The following is an 18,946-nucleotide window of genomic DNA, read 5'->3' on the forward strand; positions in this document are numbered from 1 at the left end:
GCAATGTCTGGTTTTTAAGCTCACCTGGCCTAAAAGGCCAAGTGAGCTTTTCTCATCACTTGGCGTCCGGCGTCGTCTGTTGTCCGTCACCTTTAACTTTTACAAAAATCTTCTCCTCTGAAACTACTGGGCCAAATTAATCCAAACTTGGCCACAATCATCATTGATGTATCTAGTTTAAAGTTTGTGTTTTGTTACCCGGCCAACCAACCAAGATGGCCGCCATGGCTAAAAATAGAACATAGGGTTAAAATGCAGTTTTTGGCTTACAACTCAAAAACCAAAGCATTTAGAGCAAATCTGAAAGGGATAAAATTGTTTATCTGGTCAAGATCTATCTGCCCTGAAATTTTTAGATGAATCAGACAACACATTGTTGGGTTGCTGCCCCTAAATTGGTAGAAATTTTACTGTTTTTGGTTATTATCTTGAATATTATTATAGATGGAGATAAACTGTAAACAGCAATAATGTTCAGCAAAGTAAGATTAACAAATAAGTCAAAATGACCAAAATGGTCAGTTGACCCCTTTAAGAGTTATTGCCCTTTATAGTCAATTTTTAACCTTTTTTCGTAAATCTCCATGATCTTTTACAAAAATCTTCTCCTCTGAAACTACAGGGCCAAATTAATCCAAACTTGGCCACAATCATCATTGATGTGTCGATCTAGTTTAAAATTTGTGTTTTTTTTTACTGGCCAACCAACCAAGATGGCCGCCATGGCTAAAAGTAGAACATGGGGGTAAAATGCAGTTTTTGGCTTATAACTCAAAAACCAAAGCATTTAGAGCAAATCTGACATGGGGTAAAATTGTTTATCTGGTCAAGATCTATCTGCCCTGAAATTTTTAGATGAATCAGACAACACATTGTTGGGTTGCTGCCCCTAAATTTGTAATTTTAAGGAAATTTTACTGTTTTTGGTTATTATCTTGAATATTATTATAGATGGAGATAAACTGTAAACAGCAATAATGTTCAGCAAAGTAAGATTAACAAATAAGTCAACATGACCAAAATGGTCAGTTGACCCCTTTAGGAGTTATTGCCCTTTATAGTCAATTTTTAACCTTTTTTCGTAAATCTCCATGATCTTTTACAAAAATCTTCTCCTCTTAAACTACCGGGCCAAATTAATCCAAACTTGGCCACAATCATCATTGATGTATCTAGTTTAAAGTTTGTGTTTTGTTATCCGGCCAACCAACCAAGATGGCCGCCATGGCTAAAAATAGAACATAGGGGTAAAATGCAGTTTTTGGCTTACAACTCAAAAACCAAAGCATTTAGAGCAAATCTGACAAGGGGTAAAATTGTTTATCTGGTCAAGATCTATCTGCCCTAAAATTTTTAGATGAATCAGACAACACATTGTTGGGTTGCTGCCCCTAAATTTGTAATTTTAAGGAAATTTTACTGTTTTTGGTTATTATCTTGAATATTATTATAGATGGAGATAAACTGTAAACAGCAATAATGTTCAGCAAAGTAAGATTAACAAATAAGTCAACATAACCAAAATGGTCAGTTGACCCCTTTAGGAGTTATTGCCCTTTATAGTCAATTTTTAACCTTTTTTCGTAAATCTCCATGATCTTTTACAAAAATCTTCTCCTTTGAAACTACTGGGCCAAATTAATCCAAACTTGGCCACAATCATCATTGATGTATCTTGTTTAAAATTTGTGTTTTTTATAATTTGTAAATTTTTACTAACATTTTCCACTGAAACTACAGGGACAAGTTCATTATAGATAGAGATAATTGTAAGCAGCAAGAATGTTCAGTTAAGTAAGATGTACAAATACATCACAATCACCTAAACACAATTTTGACATGAACTGTCTGCTTCCTTTGTTTAATTCACATATACCAAGGTGAGCGACACAGGCTCTTTAGAGCCTCTAGTTTTGTAATAGTATTCATCTTCTTCAATTTTTTATAGACTTTTCTTTCTTTTGTGATGCCTTTGTAAATTAAGAAGAAATACCACATTAAAAGTAAATTTGTTGGCTGCATGAACAACCACTCAGGTTTCCAGGGAGTTATTAATATTCAGGGTTACACATCTGTTTTAAAGCATGTGTTTTTCTACTTCCCTCCCAAGATAAAACTATTACTTACATAAAGGTGTTCTGCTTCATTACAAAATGGCAAAGATTCCTATCAAAAAATGTTTTGCAATCTGTTTTTGTCTAAAATTGATTCATATGATATTGTCATTAAGAATGATGGGCCAGAATTACTTACAATATGTTTCAGTGAAAAAAAAGGCTGATTTATTTCTTTTTTTTTTTTGCATTTTTCATTGTGTTTTAACAGTTGTTTTGAACAAGATGAATGATTTGTTGATTTTTAAATTTTATCACCTTCTAACAAAAATAAAGTTTCTGACACTAGAATTGTAATCTGATTTTGTATCTAATGTTCCATGCAAGCCACCCACAAGAATACTTCAGAAATTATGTAATGGAACATAGAAAATGAACAGTTTAGCTGGCTCACAATAAGAATTCAGGGTTTTGATCATTGTTGAAGGACCTAATGGTGAACTTTACTTGCTTGCATTAATATCATTTGCACTTGACCACTAAACACGAAATTAAATGTTGGTTAACTCAGCTAGGTGCTCTGGCATGCTCAGCATTTCCTTTGCTAGGGAGAATCAAAGAATTGAAGTTGTAGCATAATGAAATAACATATTGCAATAGACAGATAATTCCCATACACAGCTGCAGGGTTTTATTTAAAACTAAAGATTTTTCTGTAAAATCGGACAAATTACAAATATTCTCAAATATTGTTTGTTGACACAATATAAAGTGCTAAGCATGATCTTGAACATTTTTTTTAGCTTATCAACTTAATTTGTTTCATTTGAATGTTGATATTATTTTTTACCATTTATTTGTTCAAACGCAAAAAGGCAGTTGAAATATTTTGAACCATCTCAACCACATTTTACTCAGAGAAATAAACTACTTTGGAGGTTTAAAAATTCAACATGTTCATAATCTTAATAAAAAATTATATAACACTATTCTGTTGTCTAAATGCTTATCGATTATTTTTACCTTTGATACTAATTGCAGTTTAAAATAGTGGATAAATGTTAATTCACCCCTCTTTTTTGATGGGGTTTTTGTTCGACAACTTTAAATATAATGTTTTAATATTTGAATAATAATTCCCTGCTCCCCCCTTTTTAGCTCACCTGGCCCAAAGGGCCAAGTGAGCTTTTCTCATCACTTGGCGTCCGGCGTCCGGCGTCCGGCGTCCGGCGTTTAAAGCTTTTACAAAAATCTTCTCCTCTGAAACTACTGGGCCAAATCAAACCAAACTTGGCCACAATCATCATTGGGGTATCTAGTTTAAAAAATGTGTGGCGTGACCCGGTCATCCAACCAAGATGGCCGCCACAGCTAAAAATAGAACATAGTGGTAAAATGCAGCTTTTGGCTTATAACTCAAAAACCAAAGCATTTAGAGGAAATCTGACATGGGGTAAAAATGTTTATCAGGTCAAGATCTATCTGCCCTGAAATTTTCAGATGAATCGGTTAACCTGTTGTTGGGTTGCTGCCCCTGAATTGGTAATTTTGAGGAAATTTTGCTGTTTTTGGTTATTATCTTGAATATTATTATAGATAGAGATAAACTGTAAACAGTAATAATGTTCAGCAAAGTTAGATTTACAAATAAGTCAACATGACCGAAATGGTCAGTTGACCCCTTTAGGAGTAATTGCCCTTTATAGTCAATTTTTAACCATTTTTCATAAATCTAAGTAAGCTTTTACAAAAATCTTCTCCTCTGAAACTACTGAGCCAAATTAATCCAAACTTGGCCACAATCATCTTTGGGGTATTTAGTTTTAAAAATGTGTGGCGTGACCCGGTCAACCAACCAAGATGGCCGCCACGGCTAAAAATAGAACATAGGGGTAAAATGCAGTTTTTGGCTTATAACTCAAAAACCAAAGCATTTTGAGGAACTTTGACATGGGATAAAAATGTTTATCAGGTCAATATCTATATGCCCTGAAATTTTTAGATGAATTGGACAATCGGTTGTTGGCTTGCTGCCCTCCAATTGGTAATTTTTAAAGAAATTTTGCGGTTTTTGGTTATTATCTTGAATACTATTATAGATAGAGATAAACTGTAAACAGCAATAATGTTCAGCAAAGTAAGATCTACAAATAAGTCAACATGACCTAAATGGTCAATTGACCCCTTAAGGAGTTATTGCCCTTTATAGTCAATTTTTAACAATTTTCATTAATTCGGTAATTTTATGTAAATTTTTACCAAATATTTTTCTCTGTTACTAATGGGCAAGGTTCATTATAGATATAATTGTAAGAAGCAAGAATGTTCAGTAAAGTAAGAACTTCAAACACATCACCATCACCAAAATACAATTTTGTCATGAATCCATTTGTGTCCTTTGTTTAATATGCACATAGACCAAGGTGAGCGACACAGGCTCTTTAGAGCCTCTAGTTCATGTTTGTTTTCTTCAACTTTCATGTTTTATTTTAGTCCCCTTTTTTTAGGTAGATTTCCCCTTTTTTAGCTCACCTGGCCCAAAGGGCCAAGTGAGCTTTTCTCATCACTTGGCGTCCTGCGTCCGTCGTCCTGCGTTAGCTTTTACAAAAATCTTCTCCTCTGAAACTACTGGGCCAAATCAAACCAAACTTGGCCACAATCATCATTGGGGTATCTAGTTTAAAAAATGTGTGGCATGACCCGGTCATCCAACCAAGATGGCCGCCACGGCTAAAAATAGAACATAGGGGTAAAATGCAGTTTTTGGCTTATAACTCAAAAACCAAAGCATTTAGAGGAAATCTGACATGGGGTAAAAATGTCTATCAGGTCAAGATCTATCTGCCCTGAAATTTTCAGATGAATCGGTTAATCTGTTGTTGGGTTGCTGCCCCTGAATTGGTAATTTTGAGGAAATTTTGCTGTTTTTGGTTATTATTTTGAATATTATTATAGATAAAGATAAACTGTAAACAGTAATAATGTTCAGCAAAGTTAGATTTACAAATAAGTCAACATGACCGAAATGGTCAGTTGACCCCTTTAGGAGTTATTGCCCTTTATAGTCAATTTTTAACCATTTTTCATAAATCTAAGTAATCTTTTACAAAAATCTTCTCCTCTGAAACTACTGAGCCAAATTAATCCAAACTTGGCCACAATCATCTTTGGGGTATCTAGTTTAAAAAATGTGTGGCGTGACCCGGTCAACCAACCAAGATGGCCACCACGGCTAAAAATAGAACATAGGGGTAAAATGCAGTTTTTGGCTTATAACTCAAAAACCAAAGCATTTTGAGGAAATTTTACATGTGATAAAAATGTTTATCAGGTCAATATCTATCTGCCCTGAAATTTTTAGATGAATTGGACAATCGGTTGTTGGCTTGCTGCCCTCCAATTGGTAATTTTTAAAGAAATTTTGCCGTTTTTGGATACTATTATAGACAGAGATAAACTGTAAACAGCAATAATGTTCAGCAAAGTAAGATCTACAAATAAGTCAACATGACCTAAATGGTCAGTTGACCCCTTTAGGAGTTATTGCCCTTTATAGTCAATTTTTAACAATTTTCATTAATTCGGTAAATTTATGTAAATTTTTACCAAATATTTTTCTCTGTTACTAATGGGCAAGGTTCATTATAGATATAATTGTAAGAAGCAAGAACGTTCAGTAAAGTAAGAACTTCAAACACATCACCATCACCAAAATACAATTTTGTCATGAATCCATTTGTGTCCTTTGTTTAATATGCACATAGACCAAGGTGAGCGACACAGGCTCTTTAGAGCCTCTAGTTTCTTCATACTGCTTTGTATCAACAAAGATTGAAACTCTCTTTGTGTCGTGTTTTTCTATTGCCTTTAAAGGTATTTATTTCCCCATCATTATTGAGGCTTTTGAAAATGAAGCGTGCTTCAAGTGTAAAAATTGATTGTTACAATTCAATTTCATAAGTTCTGAATATTTAAGTTTGCAAATGCTTTTAGTGTAAGAATTGTACAATATTTTTTGAGCAATTTTGAGAATGGTTTGCAATCTAAGTAAGATCTCTTTTCAAGAATGACTAGTAGAAATATTCATAGATACATTTTCATTAAGTAGTGGCAATATTTCATCAACTATATGATTTGGATATATATATGCAATTTTCTGTTTGAAGTCAAAACTATGTGACAGATGCAAGAAAAATTATTCAGTTCCTAATAAACTTTGTACTCATTTGCATAAAAAAAATGAAAAATTGCAATTCTTGACCAAATCTGCATAAAAATAATTTAGTGTTGGTCAGAGTCCGGCCATGTTGATATAGCTGTTTTAACAAGTAATCTGTCAACAATATATTAGATATGTTAAAATTGGCAAGAAAATTGGCAGAAGTCAGATGAAATTTGTCACATTCACTACAGCGTTTAATTAAAGGGAGAACCACTGAGTGACAGAAAGACTGATTTTGATTCAGATTTTATGAACTACCATTAATATTCAGATTAAGCTTGTAGTTGGCAAGATTTGAATCTTTATTTCTCCTAAATCATTTTATAATCCCTTCATGTTTATCCATTTCATTTGTCGTAATTATTTCACGTTTTCTGAGAATTTCTGTTAAACAGTCTATAGTAAAATTGTCATGATTTTGAAAACAATTAAGTTTATAAATGGACCTTCTTTTAAACATAATCAATTTAAAGCAGAAAGCGATGTTTTTGGAATAACTTCATTTTGATCAATTTATTTGTTTCCTAAGCAGGAAAATGGTTTGATTATATTCTATAATTAAGTTATGTTGGTGATGATGCCAGATTTCTGATCAGTATAATATTAATGCAAGTAAAAAGAACTGCATTTTTAACATAGCTAGGAATGTTAAATGGAAACCAATATTGGGACATAATACAATTAGTACTATGAAAAAAAACTTTTAAATATTCTTCTTCAACAACATGATAAAGATGTTTCTTTTTTTATGAATCAAAATCATTTCCATATTATTATTTTTTTTGGGGGGAGGGGTTGGAGAATAGATAGTATTTCTTTGTCTATCTATCTGTATGTCCTAAGGTAATAGTTTCAGATGAAAACAAGAGAAAAATAATTTTTTTCTGAGTTTTGTTTTTCACTTGATCAAATGATTGAAGCCTATAGTAGAAACCAAATAATAGTAAGATTTTTGTACAGCCATTACTAATCAGAAAAGAAAAACAAAATTACCAAACAATCAGTCATTTTAAGATCTTTTAATTTGTCATTAATCATATTTTTCAACTTGAATTATGAAATACGACAAAAAATCTTTTCTGATTTTTACAGATTGATACTCAACCCTAGAAATAGCATCACTTAATCATTAGATTAAGAACCATTTTACAAAAAGCTAAATTTTTTCTAATACTTCTCACCCTATTCATCATCTTTTTTCTACGGAAAAGTAATTGGTGAAAGATTGACCTCCGAAACTGGGAAGATCAGAATACTTGCCAGCATCGGCTATCTGATACAAAGTCAAATTAACGGAAACAAATACACCATTATCTTGAAGGGTTATCGACTGTCATTCAATGCATTGACAATTCTCCAAATTGATTGCTTTGTATTTTTATGATAACTCGTTTTTGATATCTTATATTAGAGATAGTTGATATTTTTCACTCATTTGATTTACGAGTTGATGGCAGGACCCAGACAGAGTTGTGTTTCAAAACTGACTTGGTCAGAAAGCAGGTGCTGACTTTTTAGAACTCTATTGTTTCTTGATGTGCTGTTTCATGCACACTAGGGTTTATAACTAGCCAGTCATCTTATAATTAAGTACCGAGACTTCTAAAGCTCCAATTGGAGTATATATTTAACATGAAAAATTTTACACAAATGTTTACCTAAGATGCAGAGGGAAATTGGGTTCAATCCGTCTGCTTCCTATTTGAAGGTCACTTTTGATATTGGGTTTTGCTGTCTTTCTTCCAAGCATGCACATTTTAGGAGTATCAACAAAGACTGGTACTGGCTTCAACTATTCAGAGTAGGTCTTCTGCCAGTCTTCTTCTTTAAGAGCTAGCTTGCATGTTAAAAATCCATCTCAGAATTTACTACATTTTATTTTGGATTTTAAAATAACATTATAAAAGACAATTTATTTAGCTACCAGGGTTTATTTAAAATGAATAAACTCAGGCATGTGTTAGCATACAGAAACTAAAAAAACACATAAAAGAACAATAAAGATAGTTAAAGTGATTTTAAATATGTACACCAAATATTTATTCATACTCCTTAAAATCTCAGAATTTAAGGACAACATCAAAAAGTTAAGGATAAAAAAACTTAATTCAAAAAGATTGGGGTGTTGGGAGTAAATTACTTGCTGCAAGTCTTGTTTAATTGACATCAATTTTATATATATATCTTTATTGGTCAATCAGTTTTTCCCCAATAAAGTTAAGAGGAGGGTAGGGGGGTCAGTGAAAAAACTATATGAATTAAGGTTTTTATCCTACATTGAAATTTTGATATCGTCTCATAGTAGACATATGTGTATAAATTAACCTGCAGAGACAAATTTAAAAACTGTCATTAACACTTTATTCCCTAGCCTGTACTTGAGATAAATCAGGATTATGTGTAGGAAACATGCTGATGTAAAAAAAAAAAATGATCACATTTTCATGGGTATTCAATTCTGCAGAGTAAATAAGCACTGAATATTTCATGAAACCCTGATTACATGTAGCTCAGTGAACCTGGCCCATGACAAAATTAAACTCACTTTGGCCATTAATTTCTACTATCTACAGGAATAAGATTTAATTTGATAAATGTCAATAAGGCAACGTACAGAATTAAACTTTATTGAAGACCCATGGGTGGCCTTTGACTGTTGTCTGCTCTTTGGTTGGCTTGTTGTGTCTTTGACATATGCATATTCCCCATTTCCATTTTCATTCTCAATTTTATTTAAGCTGTTACTAAAGTTCTATGCCAGAAAAAGATACAATTTTTTTAATTAGACATTTGATTTGAAATAAATCAAGTTAAAGAAATCATCAGTTGACTCTTTTATAGGATTAATTGTCCTAATATATATATATATATATATATATATTTCTCTCTCAGTGGATGACTCAGGATCAAACCATTTACAGAATAGGGCTCACAGACATGTTGAACCCCTCCACTTTCTTTATATGCCTTACCCAAATCTGGTACTTTTAAGTACAGTGGTTGGTTCAGTCATCCACTGAGAGAGAAAAAAAAATATATATATTAGGACAATGAATCCTATAAAAGAGTCAACTGATGATTTTTTTGGGGGGTTTTTTTCTGTCGATTTTTTTTTATAAATAGTTTTGTTATTAATCGGGCAGATAGTTTCTCATTTGAATTGTTTCACATTTTTCCATGTTGGCCCTTTTATAACTGACTAGGAAGTAAGGTGTTGCTCTTTTTGAAGATAGTATGGTTATTTATATTTGCTAACATTCATGGTGGTTGACTATTTGATATTTATATTGTCTTCTTGGCAGCCATACCACATAGTCTGTGCCACTATTGCTAACCTACAAATTGCAACTAATACAACTCCTGTTAGAGTCAATTGTGTGGCATAGGGCACAAACATCTAAAAATTCAAATGCTACATATTTTTCCCAAATGAGCAGTTCATGTCCTTTGGAGCCTCTAGTTTAAGCCTGATATTTTTTTTTTTAGTCATGTCATAAAAATTAAGTTTGACAGGCTCTGGTTACAGGTCTTAATTGGCCCTATAGGAGTCCCATGTCATACATCATGTCCAGATTTTAATGTACACCATAAAAAACACTGGTTGGATGGTCTCTTATTGAGTATGAAGATTTGATTGGATTTTTATTCTTTAATTACAGACAGCCACACTTCAAGCAGATGGACAGAGGAAAAATAAAACACAAATAAATTTGTCACTTTCTGATGAATTTATAATATCATGAACAAATATGGCAATTCAAACTGTTTTATTTTATACAGATGTTTTATGTTTTTGAACCCGAATAAATTTGATTTGGTCTTTGAAAATAGAAGAGTGTATTTTTTGTTTAAATGCAAGATTTGTCATACAGACATTTTATTTTTTTATTTTTAACATCATATCCATTAAAACAATCAATGCTGTATTATATAGCTTGTATAGATATTTGACATGCATCAATAATATGTTTGAAAATATCTTGCACCGTTTAGGGAAATGACATTGACATTCCTTTTCATGAAAGAAAAACAAAGGATAAATGCCAAAATAGGTATTTATACATTACAAAAATATAACAAGCACAGCAGAAAAAAAAATAAAAAAGAGAAAAAAATTGCACATTGCATGTACACATATAGAGAGAGAAAGAAATAAACCACTATATCGATTTCAACTTAACCTTCTTTTTTCCCTAATATTTTATTTTGCAATGGATGAGGGTCTGGATTGTGTAAATTTACAGACTTATAGTTAAAAAATGCAGATCTTAGGACAAAAAAAAATAATGAAAAGAGAAAATTAGTGCAATAAAATATGGAATACGGAAAAAAATGACCTAAAATTTAAAAAAAACACTAATGAAGGAAACTTTATCCAGACTTTTATCGATATTATTGCTATTTTATTTTAATCTACACATGTATATTTATATTACAGTACTGGTATGCTGTAGTGAGGGAAGTCCAAGAAGATGTGGTGGTCAAGGTGACCTCTTGTCTGGTGCGATGGGGACGTTCAGTTACTGGGCACACCAGGCCATTGAGAGAGGCACTGACAAGTAAGCTTTTATTACTAACACTTGGTATAAATTATAGGACATCTGGTGGTCATCAGTTAGATATATAATAAAAAAAAATAAAAAAGATTTGCATATTGAAAGATACCTACTCTCAGTCTCTGCTATCATAGCTGAAGCATGACTATAACATGAAATAGAATTTTTCTCTTACGTAAATTTTCCTTTGATTGGAAATTTCCATCTTGAGGATCCCGTAAATAATTGATGTTGTTTATTGGATAAGGTTATCAAATATTCAGGAGACAATGAAGTCAGTAATGTTGTTTACTGTTGTTTTAGTACAGTTGTATGATAACTATGCTGGTAGCTGAGTAATGTCAGGGTGGGGTGTCGAATGAAAAAAAATCAAGATCCTTGCGTTTAGTATTTTGAATGAACTTTAAAGCTTAGTTGTAAAAATGCTACAACATAAGCAAGTAAATAATATTATATAACTCAGTCAGGTACAAAGATTTAAGAACTTTAAACACATAGTATGTAGAGGACATAACATTACATGAATTGGCCGTTTCAGAATCTAAAGCATCATGGGTTATTTCATTGTTCGTACCCCAAAATGAAAATAACATCAAATCATTGGTTAAATTTCCATTGTTTATGGCATTTTAAACCAATCAGGATGTTTTGGTGTTCACTTTTGAAAATATTACCCAGGATGCATTAGATTCTGAAACGGCAAAATGTTTCTCTGGTTTCCTTGGAAAATGGGTCTGTTTTTACCAATGTCAAGGCCAAACTAAAAGGTTAACCCTTACCATGCGGAATTGTTTTTAGAAAATGTATAATTTTCGTTTTTTTGCAAAAATATGCAAATTATATGCAAATGAGCTTAGCCCTGTTGCTGTAGCATATTGATTTCTTTAAATCTAATATAGGTGATGATGGGGTGGGGTGGTCAGGGTGAGGAGGTGGAATTTTTTTGGCAGGAATTTGCCCCAAAGTGGGTCATGAGGTGCAAAAAGCGTCAATTTTGCCGATTTTTCACCTCTTCTCTTGACCCAGAAGACCCAGGGTTGCTGGTTAAGGTATCCAGCTGTAGCCTGCATGTAGAGTGGACCCTAGTGAACAAATTGACCCCAACAGTTGTTAGGTCAGAGTGAATCTGATCTTGATTCAGCAGTCTACAGAAGGTCATTTGGACCCAAAATGACGAATTTCACGATTTTTGCCGATTTTTGACTTGAATGGACCCAAAACGGGAAGTAGTTGTTACCTATGCGTATTTCAATAATAATAATGATCAGTAGTTGTATGGCCGTGGGTTTGCACTATCTTTGCCAGTTTTATGCCTCTGAACTTCTTGTGTAAGATACAGATGTGAAGCCTACCCCTCCAGAAAACCGAGTTTTAGCCAATTTCAATTTTCCAAGTCCCTATTTGTGCTCAAAATGCTACTTATACATGAGAAACGTGAATATGGATAGCCTCAGGTTGAGGGAACATGCATAACCTTTAAAATAAGTATCATAAAGTGGACTTCTAAAAGTATGGAACGCCATTGGAGCCAAATAACGGTTATTAGGGTCCGCCCGTCAAATGATGGTCACCGCATGGTAAGGGTTAAGATCACTTGACAACATTATAGAAAATGCTTTCTGAGACCTTGAAGCTAGCCAGAGTATGCTCATCATTTACATTGAATGTTTTTTGCTCATTGAATGAGGGGAATAGTCATATCAATATCAGAGGTCGGTAGGTTTCCCTGATAAATAAAGAAAGATTAAAGTTAGGGTTGAGAAAAAAATTCTTCATGAGCTTGAAGTAACACTGGTGTAACGCCATAAAAGATATAGTACTTTTAAATGTTTGATAGTTTTCAATATTTGTAAGAGTAACATCATAGCATTTTTATTTACCAAAAATATTTACATTTTTTCACATGATATCTAGGTGATGAAGTTATTAATTTGGCCATCTGTTTTTGGAGAAGTTAAGTTTGGTGGATTAAGGATGAGAAGTTTAATTAAATCCTTTATTTCATCCCGTTTCAACTTAAAAATCAGTGTGTTATCTTTGTAACATAGTAACTTCTTTGATGAACAAATATTTTATCTTACAAAATTTTCAATTATTTCAACTCAAAATTTTTCATCAAATTTGTCACTCCTTAGAAATTGGTCATATCCTGCAAAATGAATAGAGGAGAGTTTTGTATTGACAGATTTAGAAAATCTTTTTATTTAAATTGAGGAAGACATTAGTTTTAATGTTTGTTTGATTTTTTTGGAAAAAACTTGTGAACTTTTACATTGAATTTCTAATTTAGATACAATATATTCTTATATTTAGGTAGTTGCTTTCATACTTATCAGATACTACTGAAAACTATTTAAAAGGAATTATTAAGGATGTCTGCTTGTCATGTTTTGGAATTTTTGTCAGATTTTCGGATTCTTTGGTTTTATCTATTTCAATGCATTAAAAAGAATTCCCCATGAACCCCCATTTTTCTTTTTATAAATATTTTACATGTATAATTACAAGTCATTTGTAAAAGTCTTATAAAATTTTATTTATTTTTTAATTGTACAAATGTATTTGAGAACACTAACTGGTCAATGATAAAGCTATGAAAAATCAAGAGTGAACATTTTCCCGCCAAAATTTTGATAGCTAATATCTCGAAAACAAGCATGTTGACCCCTATATTTGTTTGGCATTTTTGATTCCTCAATTCATTTCCTATCAATGTATACTAGTTTTATGAAAAGTTATTTATTTTGAAGCTGAGCAGCAAACATCCTTAAATTGCTATTTGTAAATTTTGACTTTTAACCATTTATAGAATAATATACATTATTTTTTTTACCTAAAATTCCCTATGCAGTTTTAAGTATCTTTAAAGATCAGGGAAGACAGTTGAATAATAAAACTCTGTGAAACTGGTTCCTTTTAATTCAGTTTAATCAGTGATCCAAACTTAGTTCCATAAGCTCATTGTAATATATTCATAGCCATAAGCTCATTATTGTAATCTATAGGGTTGATTTGTTAGAAATAGTTTTGTGGCCTTTATTTATGGAATCAATTCTGAAAAAACAAATATAATTAATTTATTATCAAATGAATGCAGGCCTTTGGGATTAAAGTCTTCAGTAAGAGATCCCAAGGCATTTCAAATAACTTTGGCTAATTTTTTTGCTCATCAGTTGACATCCCTACAGAATTAAGCCTATTCTTTAACAAGAAACAAAACAGCATTTGGTTCATACGCATGGCCAAACAATTCCTAAATTGGAATTGGTCAGTTTTCATTGTTCTGGCCGTGTATTAATTGAAGATCGTCACCCACGGTGATGAGAAATATTTTTCCTGTGGAATATTGTATTTGTCAGTGTAATCTCATTCTGGTAATCAGCAAATGTCCAGCTCGGAAATGTCTTGTTAACATTGGACGATCGTTGACCAAAAGGCTATCTTGATTTTCACGTCCAAAATTGTCGTTCAGAATAAACGAATTAGATTGCCATCATCTATGAGTGTTAGCTTGGGTGATTTTATTACTCTGCTGATCTCTCTTAATTTAGTAAAAGAACGTGAAGAAATAAATTCGTAGATTCACGAGGCATAAAATGTCATTATTAAACCAATATCTAATGAAGTTTATGGGCCGAAAATGTTCACTAAATTTATATTGACTTCTCAATTTGTAATGTTGAGTCACAAACAGTTTCTTTTATTAATCTTGAGAAGCGTTTCACTTTGAGTTTTTTAGCGATTCCAATTGACAAATTACTGCGTCATTAAAAACTATGCTCCGTTTTTATGGCTGATAAATTCCCAGAAAAGCAAGATTATTGATTTTTGTCAGAAATTAGATTAACTTATTTAAAAAGCCTCTGATTTCTCTCCTAATGTGTTAAAATCTTCACTATCAATTTTCTGTTTCTTAATTCAAATTTTTTTTTATTGAATGATATTTTTCAATAAAAGAACTAAAATACCAAAGTATCAGCATTTACAGAAAAACAAAATGAACAATTTTATACAAAAAAGCAAAACATATATTGGAATCATCTTAAAGTTACAATACAGAAAAAAAAGATGGATTTTTAGTTTTATATGAGATTTTGTGGTGTTTTTTTGTTGTTTTTTTTGGGGGGGAGGACGGTCTTTTGCCTCTTGCACTATCTGATTGCCTTGGAACAATCTTCAAACCCATCACAAAAATATTTCAGGAAAGAGGTATAGCCAATTTACCGGCAATTTGTTTCATTCGATAAGATAGGTAAGATCATGTTTTAAATAGCCCGATAGATGCTATTTATAGTACATAAAAATACGTCACATCATTTATTTTCATACCTTAAACAGGTATTCCTACAAAAACAAGGCCATGACTATTGATTTTTTAATATTGATTTTATTTTATTATTAACATCCTTTATGCAAGGTGCCATACCATGTAACTTCTCAAGGAGCCAAATGATATCGAACTAATTCAAATCGTGATTTTCTCATTCTGAATACAATGTATGTATATCTGTTACACAGTATTTGTCCTGGTCTTTTAACGTTTTATCGTCTATAAGATTAGACGAGAAAATACATGTACATGTATATATTTTAACCGGAGAACATCTTACATCAGTTGGTCATAGATCACCCTGTGTTTCTACTTCATGTTGCATTGCCTTTTCTGTAATTTTAACAAATCGACCCTTCGTTGTGATACAGATGCAACAGCTTCTTGATGTTTTACCTACAATCACGATTTGTAGTGTAATTGATTTGTTCTGTTATTTTGTTTTATTTTTCTGATGAGTTATGTACCCGTGTATAGACGGTGGTAAAAATTTCAGTACTAGTATCTTTACAGTTTGTGATTTGGCGACAAAATTGTTGTTGACTGCATTTGTTACATATAATACCATGTTAAAAAAAGGTTTCGACGAAATGTGTTTTGTTGTTATGAAAATTGTATACAATGGCCTTATTTTAAGTTATGTGTATATTACACCGCAACATGTAGGCTTAATTTCTACAGAATTAATTCTCGTGTTATTGGTTATGTACAGGCACCTACATCAGTTTGACGGCAGTTGTCCCTTGGATATATGTAATAACATAAACACATGAATAGAAAGTAATTCAAGAGTATGGACAGTCATAGGATTGCACACAATAAGCGATACATTGTTTTTTCTTTGATACACGTAAAATTATTTACTAGTACACTAACTGAATAGTCAAAATGAACCAAAATGACTCTATGAATCAAGCAAACAACACAAAAAAATATGATAGAAACTTTAAAATTTAACAAAACAACACAAAAAAATTCAAAAGTTCTGAGCGAGGTTCGAACCCTTTCTTCAAAACCGTCATTTAGTAGTAGTTCTGTGCTCTACTGGTAGAGCTACGGCGATTCTTATCATTATTTTTCTTATTTAGAAGCTATATTGGTACAATTTATCGATGTTACAATTTTTTCTTTAAAAAGTTGTTTTTTATGTAATAAGGACACACTAAACCAATTTCATTTTTGAAGTAAAAAGTAGTATGAATAACAACAGTCATAAAAAGCATAACTTTTCTTTGGTTTGAAATGTCCTTCTTGGGGGATTCCCTGTTTTTTTCACATAAAAACACCCGAAAATCCGGATATTGGACTTTCATCCTTTTTTAGGGTTAAATTAACTATTGATCACACATATCATACTATACGTAAATCGAGATATTGATCAAAAAGCATTTTTATTTTTGGTTTTTATAGGAAATTTTACTCTGTTGGCACTTTTTGAAATTGGCCCTTCTGTGAAAAAAATCCTCGGCATATTGGCCATACCTCTTTTTCAAATAAATAAGAATTAAAGAAAGCTAGAGACTTTTGTACCTTTATTGGACAAATGCAGAAAAAAGATAATTTAACTGTTTTCCCATAGAAAATTTATGACAAAAACTTGTTAAAATTTACACTTTCTAAATGAAAGTGTACTACAAATTAAATTTGGTACCTTAGACATTAATCTAATGTAACTATGTACTGACAAAGCAATTAAATCAAATGACAATAAAACAAAACAATTGAGTGTTTAGATGTTTATTGACAATAGCTTTATGAAGAGGTCCTTATACCATGAATACCACAAAACTGGTGAATTTTCAATAAGTATTTTGTAAAATCAGTACATGCAATAGGCCTTAACTTTTTGTCTTTACATAATTACTAGCTATTGCATTGGAAAACTGCATTGATATATATCTTTATAATCTGTTTCAATTGTCTTTACAACAATCCTCACAACTCTCTTCATACCTGCCAAATTTTCAAAATGCCCATGGGGGTTTTGCGAGCAAGATGGCTGACATAGTCCTAAAAAAAACCTTCAAGGGGGCCTTTAAATACATTTTTATGTTGTTTTTTGGCTTCTTCATACTTCTATAAGCTATAAGTCATTTTAAAATTGATTGTTTTGTTTAAAATTGTGGACGAAAGTGCTCTTTCAAAATTTTAATTCGGGGGCCTCCCGGGGGGGGAAATCTCCCACAAATAGTGACAGTTGGATCGTGACATCACTGAAAGGAGTTTATCACTGAATTTGAACAACATGATAGGTGTTTCATGTGCAGCAGGATTTGATTATCTTTGCAGAGCAACTGAGATCAGCACTGTTTTCTGTCTTCAATATTCTCTATGTAGACTGCTTGTTGTCTTTTTATTGTTTTTTTTTTTGTTTTTCCCATGGTGTTGTCAGTGTAGCCATCATTAGATTTCTCTCTAAGGTATCTCCTCCCTATTAGTAAAATTAAGGCAATATATCTTATATTACGTTATGTTACGTAGAAGAAGTGGGATTGCTTCATTGAAAAAGAGGGATGAAAGATAATTCATAAATTGAAAATTAAGTGACAACACCATGGTTAAAAAAGAAAAAGACAAACAGACAAACAATAGTTCACAAAACACAACATAGAAAAATAAAGACTGTTTTGTTTAATGTCCAGTGGCAAATATGTCATGCTTGTTTGGCCACTGGATTTAAATAAGCAACTATGAATCAATCTATATCAAAACGATCATCTGGATGCTAGAAAACTAATTCTAAAATGAAAGAAACACTTCTTCACTTGCTAATCTAATTTTATGATTATAAAATGATATCAAGAAGGCTAATTCTAAATGTAAAATAAACTCTTGTGAACCTATTAACATTGGATACTTGAAAAAATACTTAAAAACTGTTAACTCTTGAAAATAAAGTTTATTTTAAGTTGCAGGTCAACACATTGAATTTAAATCACAGCTCCTGTTTTGAGGGGTTTTGTGAGATTACGTCCGAGTAGTAAAATTTATGGTTCCTCCATCATAACCATTAGACCTTCATGGAGAATGGTTTTAGCATGTGTAGAAGTTCTTTCAGAATCCTACCCTGGTGAGAAGAAATACTTTGATGAAATGAAAACTACAAACATTTCATGTAACAAATGTTATAAACTTGGTAACTGCTCAGTAAATTAACACCAGATATTCATAACAAAGCACTTACCAGACTCTGATCTGCTGTGAAGTCATTTGTATGTTTATTCTGGTAAAAGATCTGTTGAAAAAAACTGTCATTCTCAGTAATAAATTTGTTTGATAAATATGGATTTTTGACATAAGTATGTAATAAAACTTTCCATGGTTTATATTGGAGTGACATTTGAATGTTCTGGTTTCTGATACTGCTGTAAAAAATGGTACAAGTTACTTTTTAGATAATTAATTTGTAAGGATGACAAATGTGGGAAAGTAGCAGTGGTTGGAATTTTATGTCTTCTTCTAAAATCAAAACTCTTGGCTTATACATAATCTTGATGAAATATCATTAAAATAAACAAATTATGATGACAAGCAGTGAAAAAGACAATCATATGTTTTTATACAACTGCAAATTTTGAAAAAAATTTCGTCGTATATTGCTATCACGTTGGCGTCGTCGTCGTCGTCCGAATACTTTTAGTTTTCCCACTCTAACTTTAGTAAAAGTGAATAGAAATCTATGAAATTTTAACACAAGGTTTATGACCATAAAAGGAAGGCTGGTATTGATTTTGGGAGTTTTGGTCCCAACATTTTAGGAATTAGGGGCCAAAAAGGGCCCAAA

This window comes from Mytilus trossulus, unplaced genomic scaffold (assembly GCF_036588685.1).
Source record: "Mytilus trossulus isolate FHL-02 unplaced genomic scaffold, PNRI_Mtr1.1.1.hap1 h1tg000128l__unscaffolded, whole genome shotgun sequence".
NCBI classification, from domain to species: domain Eukaryota; kingdom Metazoa; phylum Mollusca; class Bivalvia; order Mytilida; family Mytilidae; genus Mytilus; species Mytilus trossulus.